Here is an 8,814-nt window from a genome sequence, read left to right as displayed (position 1 = left end):
CACTCGGAACTACTCGGATGTCTCCGCACTCGACAATGACCTCGGACGTGATACGGAGGCATCCATATTTGATTGTTGATTGTTGGGAAGGAACTACTTTCAACCTCGCGCTAATTTAGACCATAATTCTTTCAACGTCTGTATCTGTTTATCCTTTTAATCAAAGTCAATCTTAGTGCATTGTTTGGCAAACTGTAAAGCATCATAAAAATCAGGGGTATTGGCACCCATCTTTATGAGCTGAATAATCGAATTGAGTGAGAAGGCATTTCCGGCGAACAAAATGCATGGATTTGGTGCATATTTCTCCGCCTATCACATCCGAGGTTAGTATGGAGCTTGCGGAATGAGCCGAGGATTGCCGATTGCAGAACGTTTGATGAAAGTATTCCGGCTTTTCAGCGTCACCATTTGCACGCGCCATATATAAACATTGTTGAGTGTAGATGGCGCTGTGCAAGAAATGAGACTTTGGATTTGTTATGGACTGCGACCAAAATACTTGTGCAAGGCGGGAGGGGGGTTTGGCATCGCGACAGATATGACCAAGGTCCAGCCACTGTGATATATAAAAAATTATTGTGATACTCCGGAGAAATTATAAGAAAGATTATCATATCAGCGCCCTCTATGCTTTATCGCTGTCTTCACTAGCACAATATGGTGAAATTCATTGGGCGCCGTCACAATCATGTTGAGACAGACTCTAAGGACAAATACTGTAGCATTAACCCTGTTGTAACTCAACTTCCTCAATATTCTCCCGTACCATTACTTACCCTGTCAACATTGACAATTGTCAGAGAGGAAGATTCCCGTGCAAGACCCATGCCCTCCACCCCGACGCGCGCGCGCACACACATACACACACACACACATACACATACACACACACACACACACACACACACCTATTTTTATGCTTTGGAAAGTAACGCGTCGGTTAGAATTGTGTTGTTAGCAGTTTGCTATTATAAAATACTCTGACTTTACAAAATGATATAGAAAAATCAAATAAGCAATTAAGAAATTTATTAAATTCCATTTAGAGTCATTCAATATTTTAAGAATTTCATCGGCTGTTTAACAACTTGGTCATAGCCTACTAACAGCCTATTTTTAATCAATAATTAAAACAAGTCATATTTTGCACTCCGATATTTCAGTCTCCGTTGTGTGGCTTGTTCAAAAATAGCAAACTTTGACTCCACGTAGATTCTGTCGGCACTTTCTGTTCCATTTGTAACGTAGCGTTGACGCTTTGCCAGTTAATTTTCCAGTGCTGCGTTTTTAGTAATGGCGCTCTTTCTAAATAGACGTCATCTTTAAAGTTCATCTTTGTGAAATACTATAGTAGAAACATACGGTAGTTATATAAGTAAAAAAGATTAATCTGTACAGTATTTTAGAGACAAAAGTTGTAAAAGTTTGTATAACCTGGTGTGTTTAAGTTAAAGGACATCAGTAAACACCCGAACGCACTCAAAACTCAATTTCCCCGACTCTCCCAAACCTTTTATACCATCATCATACCCTCCACCCTCCATCATTTTTGTGCCGCTTCAACATATTTCCTTTTAATCTAATTTTCTCTATTGAATGGTTCGTCGACATCTAATTTAAACTAAAATAGCATATTGTCATTTACTGAATGGTTCATCGACATCTAATTTAAACTAAAATAACATACTGTCATTTCCAATGACTTATTAGGTAATTTCTTTGTAAACCTTGCATCCCCCTCCCCGTCTCGCGTTATGTCTTCACTAACACAATTGACTGATATTTGTGGAGTCCGTCACAATCATGGTTGAGACAGCATCAAAATCAACACTCCGCAGCCTGTGGCTACCCTCTACGGGGGCGTCTCGATAGTCCGAAGGTTCATTAGTCCGAAGGTTCATTGGTCCGAAAAGTGGTAACATTTTTATCGATTTTTTAATCAAGGGTTCATTGGTCCGAAGGTTCTATAGTGAACATTCGGACCAATGAACCTTCGGACTATTGAACCTTCGGACTATCGCTACGGTCCCCCCTCTACCAGGGCCATAGATTGATTTTTCACTAGATATTAAAAGATGCGTCTCTGGTTAAATAGATGGCTAATCTCTGTACTGTAAAACAGGGCCGTAGCCTCCGGGGGGGGAGGGGGGGTGGCAGCTGCCCAACCTGGGATTTGAGGTGCAAAAAAAATAAATAATAATAATAATAATAAATAATCGCAAAGGTAAAAAAAATAATTGCAAAGTTGGTATCAATTCTGTGAGAAAATGCACTCATGGCCACTAGACAATCGATCAACAATCTGTTTACAAAGGTGTACTGATTTTAGCCAACTCAGTTCATGCCAAAAAGTCCAATTGGCGTGTTGTGTTGAAAAAATGACTGTACTTATGGCAAAGTGAACCCACAATTTCTGACTTCTGATTGAGCAATAAATAGCAGTTAAAATGCACCATGAATGCAGTATTATACATACAGTTTTTTAAAATTTTCCACACCGTGGGAGGGGACACCCCTTCCCACACCCTCTACCCTCGGGGGGTTCGCCCCCTCGTGTCCCCTTACTGCCCCCCTGGCATTTTGCTCAGGCTACGGCCCTGTAAAAGCAAATAATACCCACAGCATAATAACTGCGGAATATGGCTCGTTTGAAATATCCACTCATATTTTGGGTTACATGTAGCAAGAAAGATTAAGAGGTTTAAAACGCGTGCGAAAGAGGGAAAAAAAGTTAAAATAGGTCTAATTGAGACATTTATAAAATCGAAAACCAAATTAATTCAAATACAAGCAGGAACATTTTGGTGGACCATATTAAATTACACACAAGCATCTAGAAGTAAAGTCGGAAATCACCTCTGGAGATTTATCATTATCAGCGTTCTTATCATTATCAGCCAAGGCTACATTTTTCACAGACGCAGTACGATGAAATCGAAATCAAATTTTTCGTATATTTTGTACTGTAGTTGTATATGGGCTAGCATGCTTACGTTCGGTACAGGCGACGTACAATTTTTCCCACATGACCTTGAAGTTAAGTGGCGGACGCCCCACGAGTAGGGGCATATGGGCAATACATGGACACCATAGGACATCGTATACGACAAATGAAACCTAGGATCGGATATGTGGTAAATTTTTAATATATTTTGTTTGGAATTATGCGTACAATTTTTGAAATGTTTGCGGGCGCACCTGAAAGAAATTTCAGTCTCATATTTTTTTTATTATTATCAAAAGCTGTTTGTGCGCGCCCGTGTTTGCGTGTGTGTGTGGGGGGGGGGGGGGGGGGGGGGAAGGGGGGGTTTATAAGGATAATGAAACCAGATCCGCTCATTGCTCAATCGATTGGTTTCCGAGATTTAATTGTATTGTCATCACAGCCACGTGCAGTGAGTATTACTTATATACAACCTATGCCAGTAATAAATTGCCTTCTATACTACTACTCTTATACTACTACTCTCACTACTACTACATCATCTTGTAGGCCTACTACTACATGCACTGGTAGTACTACTTACACTGCCACAGGTATGCTGAGGTGAGTTTTTAGAAGTCTTTAATTAGATGCTGTCGGGGACAACCCGAAAATATCTGTTCCCCGTGAGTTAGTACGACTGCTGTAACGAACTGATATTTTAGTATGTCTCCCTTCCTCTCTCCTACATCCATCCCCGTTATCCCCCCCCCCCCCCTCCACCCCACCACATTCCCCTTCAAACACTCCAATCATTGCAATACACGTACATGCTATCTCCCCCCCCCCCCCCCTCCAGTCTCACGTCATGTCTTCACTAACACAATGGGGTGATGTCTGTGGAATCCGTCACAATCATGGTTGCGACGGCATCGGAATCGGCTGGAGTCTTATCTCGCTTGTATTGTTGAAAGGACAGAAGTAACCCCTACCAGGGCCACACAGAGAATTCTTCATTCAAATGTCACAGATATTTTTCTGTCTAATGCTGCAACAGTTTTTATGTTGTCCAGCGAGAAATTTGAAAACCAAAAATAATGAAACGCCACCCGTCCCCCAGCCGACCCCTAGAGGAGAGTAGACTGCCCATTGGTCATATTGGCTGCCTTCCTCACCTTCGGCTCCCTGGTAGAATATAGCATATTTGTATTGTATGATCTATTAGTGTATTCATTACGGACAGGAGCGGTGCATAACTTCTATTGCTTTCGAATTTTTAAAAGCAATATGTGATACATGTACGTGAGTTGCCAGTTTACGAACTTTTTATCTGTGACAGTTCCCAAAGATTGTAAAGTGACATGACAGGTTAGAGTTATTATTTGAGTCTGAATTGAGGTCGGCTTCCGAAGAGCGGTACCTTTTACTGTACCGGTCCATTTTAAGAGACAATTCAATGGCTTGGAATGTACGTAATCTGAGTGTTACCTAAATGGACACCCTATCTCCTATCTCAACACGGTTGGGTGATACATTGTAAATTGGCAGCTTTAAAGCGGGAAGCAAAGTTCAGAAGAACTTGCAAAAAGTAGTAAAAGCCTCTTCAGAGTACTTACGTGTTATAAGACCTCACAAAGAGTTCCAGTTTTAACTTAAAAAATGTACCTCTCAGTGCGAACAAAGTTTTGTCTGACATTACGAATGTATTGATATTTTAAAGGTGTATCAACTGCAGAAGCGTGTCAACAACTCATCAGAATTTGGTGCAATTATATATGTGCAGGCGGATTGTTTTTAACTTCTCCTGACTGGGTAGGGGTAATGGAATATGGGTCGCTCAACGAAGCTAAATGTTTACCTGAGGAGATTTTAGTCTTGCAGTACTGCCAGAGCGGATGAATGTTAGTGCTAGATATCGTTTTGTTGGTGCTAAATAAGTGTGTGGTGTGTTGGTTAATTTGTCAATTTTGTGGTTAAAATATGAGCGTTAGTGCTGAAAGATCTGCGGCTAGTGTCAGTAAACGCCTAATCCGTTTACAAGGCCTGGAAGCCCCGAACAAAATTTTATTGAAACTGCTGCCATAAATAATAGATTTGATAAGTCAACTTAAATTTCTTAATCCTTATCTTCCCAGAGCAATTTCGTGGACATGTTATTAGAAAAAAACAAAAAAACGTCAAATGTTCTTATTCATCTTGGTCATCAGATAATATTAGAGCTGAAACATCTATCCGGGTATCATGACACCCTGCGGACACCCCCCCCCCCCACCCCCACCCCCCCGTAATGAACATAATATTGAGAATGAAGATGTGATAATGGGAAAAATTATAAATGCCTGCTTTTCATAAAACTTTATCTCCAGGCAGAGGTGGGTAAACAGATAATCATACTCATTCAGGTATCCCTTCGATGAAATTACTGTAAGTTTTAATTTATTTACCACTGCCCCAGACAGAAATGAATAAGCTTCGGAACTTATCTTCTTTTTTTAGTATTTCATTATAATTTGCTTAACCTGTTATACAGAAACCTCACTAGCATCAAACGAAATGCAGATAAAATGTTTGTTTGCTTTCAGGAAAAATAGAGAAAATGGTAGTATTAGTTTGATTAAAAATGACATGTAATGGAAAATGATTAAATTTGCTTAAATAAATGTTATTAAGGTTGCCTCTCAGATCTGTTTATGAGCGTAAGCGAACTTCCTGATTCTTATAATTTATAATTATAGCCAATACTTTTGTTTTTATTTCATTTTCTGTCTCTTTTCTTATAGTCAGCAAAACATTCAAGAAGTGTATAAATGGAAATACATGTATAATACAGATAATTCAAAACCAGAGTGTTATCTTTTCTTGGAAGGTGGGGGTGTCTTGGGGGAATTGTTCAGGGGGATTGCCTTAGGGGGGGGGTCGTCTTCGGGGGAGGGGGTTGTCTAGGAGGAATTGTCCGGGGAGGGGGGGTCCTAGAATCATGTATTCCAGCCAAGAATGACCCATTGCCATCATTGAAGAGTCAAGTCCTGGTGTGTAGACTGTAGTATCGACCCCACCCACATTTCTCTTCCCTTCTCAGAACTCGTTTTTTACTGTGTATCCTTTCATTTCTGTTTGTTTGGCGCTCACGTGTGCTTTGAATATCAGTAGCACGAGGTCACCCTTCACAGAACTGGGTACAGACAACGTTCTGAATGTAATTTATTTGTAGCATTTTCAGTTGAAAAGAAAAATATATTAGACTCCGGAATATAAAATAAAAAGCATTCTATTTACTTGCATTTTACTCACTTTTCCTAATTAGAATTCTTTACATCACCCATTTATACTGTACACCGTCGATCAGATATAAGGAAAATTACCACAAAATACTTTTATTTTAATATTCTTTAAATAGATTGTGAATTTGAACACACGCACACACAAACCCATTCAGCAAATTCTCTTTTTATTTCTCACCGACGATATTAGATTTCTCATTTTAAGGGGATAAACGTTTTAAGTAGTGTTTTTCTCTCTAAGTATCTAATATTAATTCCACTTTTAAGCCTATAGCTTATAAATATTATAATATTCAGTTCTTTATTTAGTTTTATGTCTCAAATGAAAAAAAATCCGATATTTAGATTTCCAATATTTTTATTGGTTGAATTAATTTTTATCTTATTTCACTAGTTAAAAAAAACAAAACAAGGTAAACATAAAACGCCCTAATCTGGACTTATAGGAAATGACCAAAACAAAATCCATTGAACGGCCCTACTGTTAGAGATCTCAGTAATTTATTGGTAGACATATTGTCCACACCTGCCGTAAGCTTCAAATTTCTTCCCTGGAAAGTAGATGATGTAAAGAATAGTACATTTCTCAAGACAGAAGCCAGTCTGATGTTTTCCAAATGTGGCGGGAATCTAATCCGCGAATCAGGCGACCACTGTACCCCTAAACCACAGAGACGTACACTTAAGCTATAGGCATGGCGAGATGGGCCTCGAACTCTCTACCCCCCCCCCCCCCCTCGACCCACCACCCAATAAAACCACCCTAGCAGTCGTGCACTTTTCTACAAGTGTGTGCAAACATTTCCTTTATTTTGAATAAGTTACACATACAAATTTCATGAAAAGTAACAATCTGCAGATTCGTTTAAATTACACTTCTCGTTCCCATGGCCTGCTACTTACAGATGCTTGTGATGAGTTTAATTACAGACGCGTACGCTCTCTAAAAATTGTATGTATATTTTCTTTAATTAGACTGAAGAAATTAACATTACATTGTACAATACAATACAATACAAATCACTTCTCACATACACATTTCTCAAAAACATACGCATACTGTACATACATACCTGTATGCGTGCTACGTGTAACTACAGTATAAAATAAATACATATAAAGACAAGCAAAGCATTATTTTTTAGTTCAGAAAACATTCGATGTCCCTGTATTACGGATGCCCTCCATATTTTGATTTTCTGTAAATGTATTCTTTTACCTGAAAAATAAGTAGATTTATTTTCTTATCATCATTTCCGAGAATAATATCCGATGCGTAAATCTGAACATTAGCTCCCTCTCCTTCACTTTTAATCCAGTTTTCGAGTTGTTTCCGCATGTTTTAAACAGCATCAAATTTAGTTAACGATATGTATATTATCTTTTATTTTGAAGAATTACACGTATCGGACTTTACTTGATTTCGACTGACGTGAAGGTCACTACATTGTATATAAAATTTAGTTTTGGGGTAATTAAAAAAGATAAATGGAATCATGTGGAAATTACCACAAGGAAAGGCGTGGTCTCGTGTAAAATCATGAATAAATAGAACAGTGAGTTTCCAGGCGGGAGCTTCAAGATAATTATAATTTATTCACATTGCTTGAGACGTTACGACATTTAACGAGCGTGATTGATATCAATTTGTAACTATCGCGATGGGCGTCAACTTATCAATATTTTAAGCCAACGATACGCGCACAATTATTGTGTAACGCTTCTCTCTGACCATAATGTGCGATAGAAGTCTGTTACAAAATTGTTGAAAGGGACTGTATACTATTGTATACTATTTTAGAGACCCTGATATCACAGGGCGGGTTAACGTTAATATACAATGTAGTAAAACGTAGAATTCTGACGTAAGAGGATACCTAAAATGGGAGTACGATAAAAGTGAAGCAATAAATTCAATTTTTTCCATCATCATTCCAGGGCTTGTATCTCGTCTGAAATCAATTCAGTCTTTCCTTACACCAGAGGTGTATTGTGGCCCTGGTCTGTCACATGAAGATACTACTTACTAGGCCAGTGCTTTCATAAAGCTCCCTTTACACTGGATGCATGGCGTCCTTTCTGCATCCTGTGGTATGGCCCCGTTTGAGAGTAAAATAAAACTATATTTTATGTGCCGACAACTGGCCGACCACTAAGCATTCAACCAAAGCGATACTTGTGCCTCCCTTCTACGACCACAGCTATGCCAGTTTCGTGGTCGCGCAAAAGGACGCCGTCCAGTGTAACGGGGGCTTAAACTATAGCTAAGCTAATTAACCCAGAAAACGAACAAAATGTGTTACGTGAGATTTAGGTAGAGCAACCAGATATGTTAGAATTTGTTTTTTCACCAATTTATTCAGACGTTGCATGGAACGTGAGAAAACTATGTTGTGCATTTGTTGGTAAAACTGAAGTTGTAGTAAACTGATTATACATTATATATAACGAATACTTTATAAAAAGTAATGTATAAAAAACTTCTTAATTCAACTAGAAATTATATGAAATCCGTTTGAATCATTAAGGGTTCAGTACCCCCCTCCCCCATGAATAGATAAATATAATTAATTAGTTAATTCTTTAAAACATCCACACAAGCTTAAA

The sequence above is a fragment of the Lingula anatina genome, chromosome 2 (genome assembly GCF_051362555.1).
Source record: "Lingula anatina isolate TDL-2025a chromosome 2, LinAna3.0, whole genome shotgun sequence".
Taxonomy (NCBI): domain Eukaryota; kingdom Metazoa; phylum Brachiopoda; class Lingulata; order Lingulida; family Lingulidae; genus Lingula; species Lingula anatina.
The sequence above is the reverse complement of the archived record's forward strand: the minus strand, read 5'-3'. Positions refer to the sequence as shown.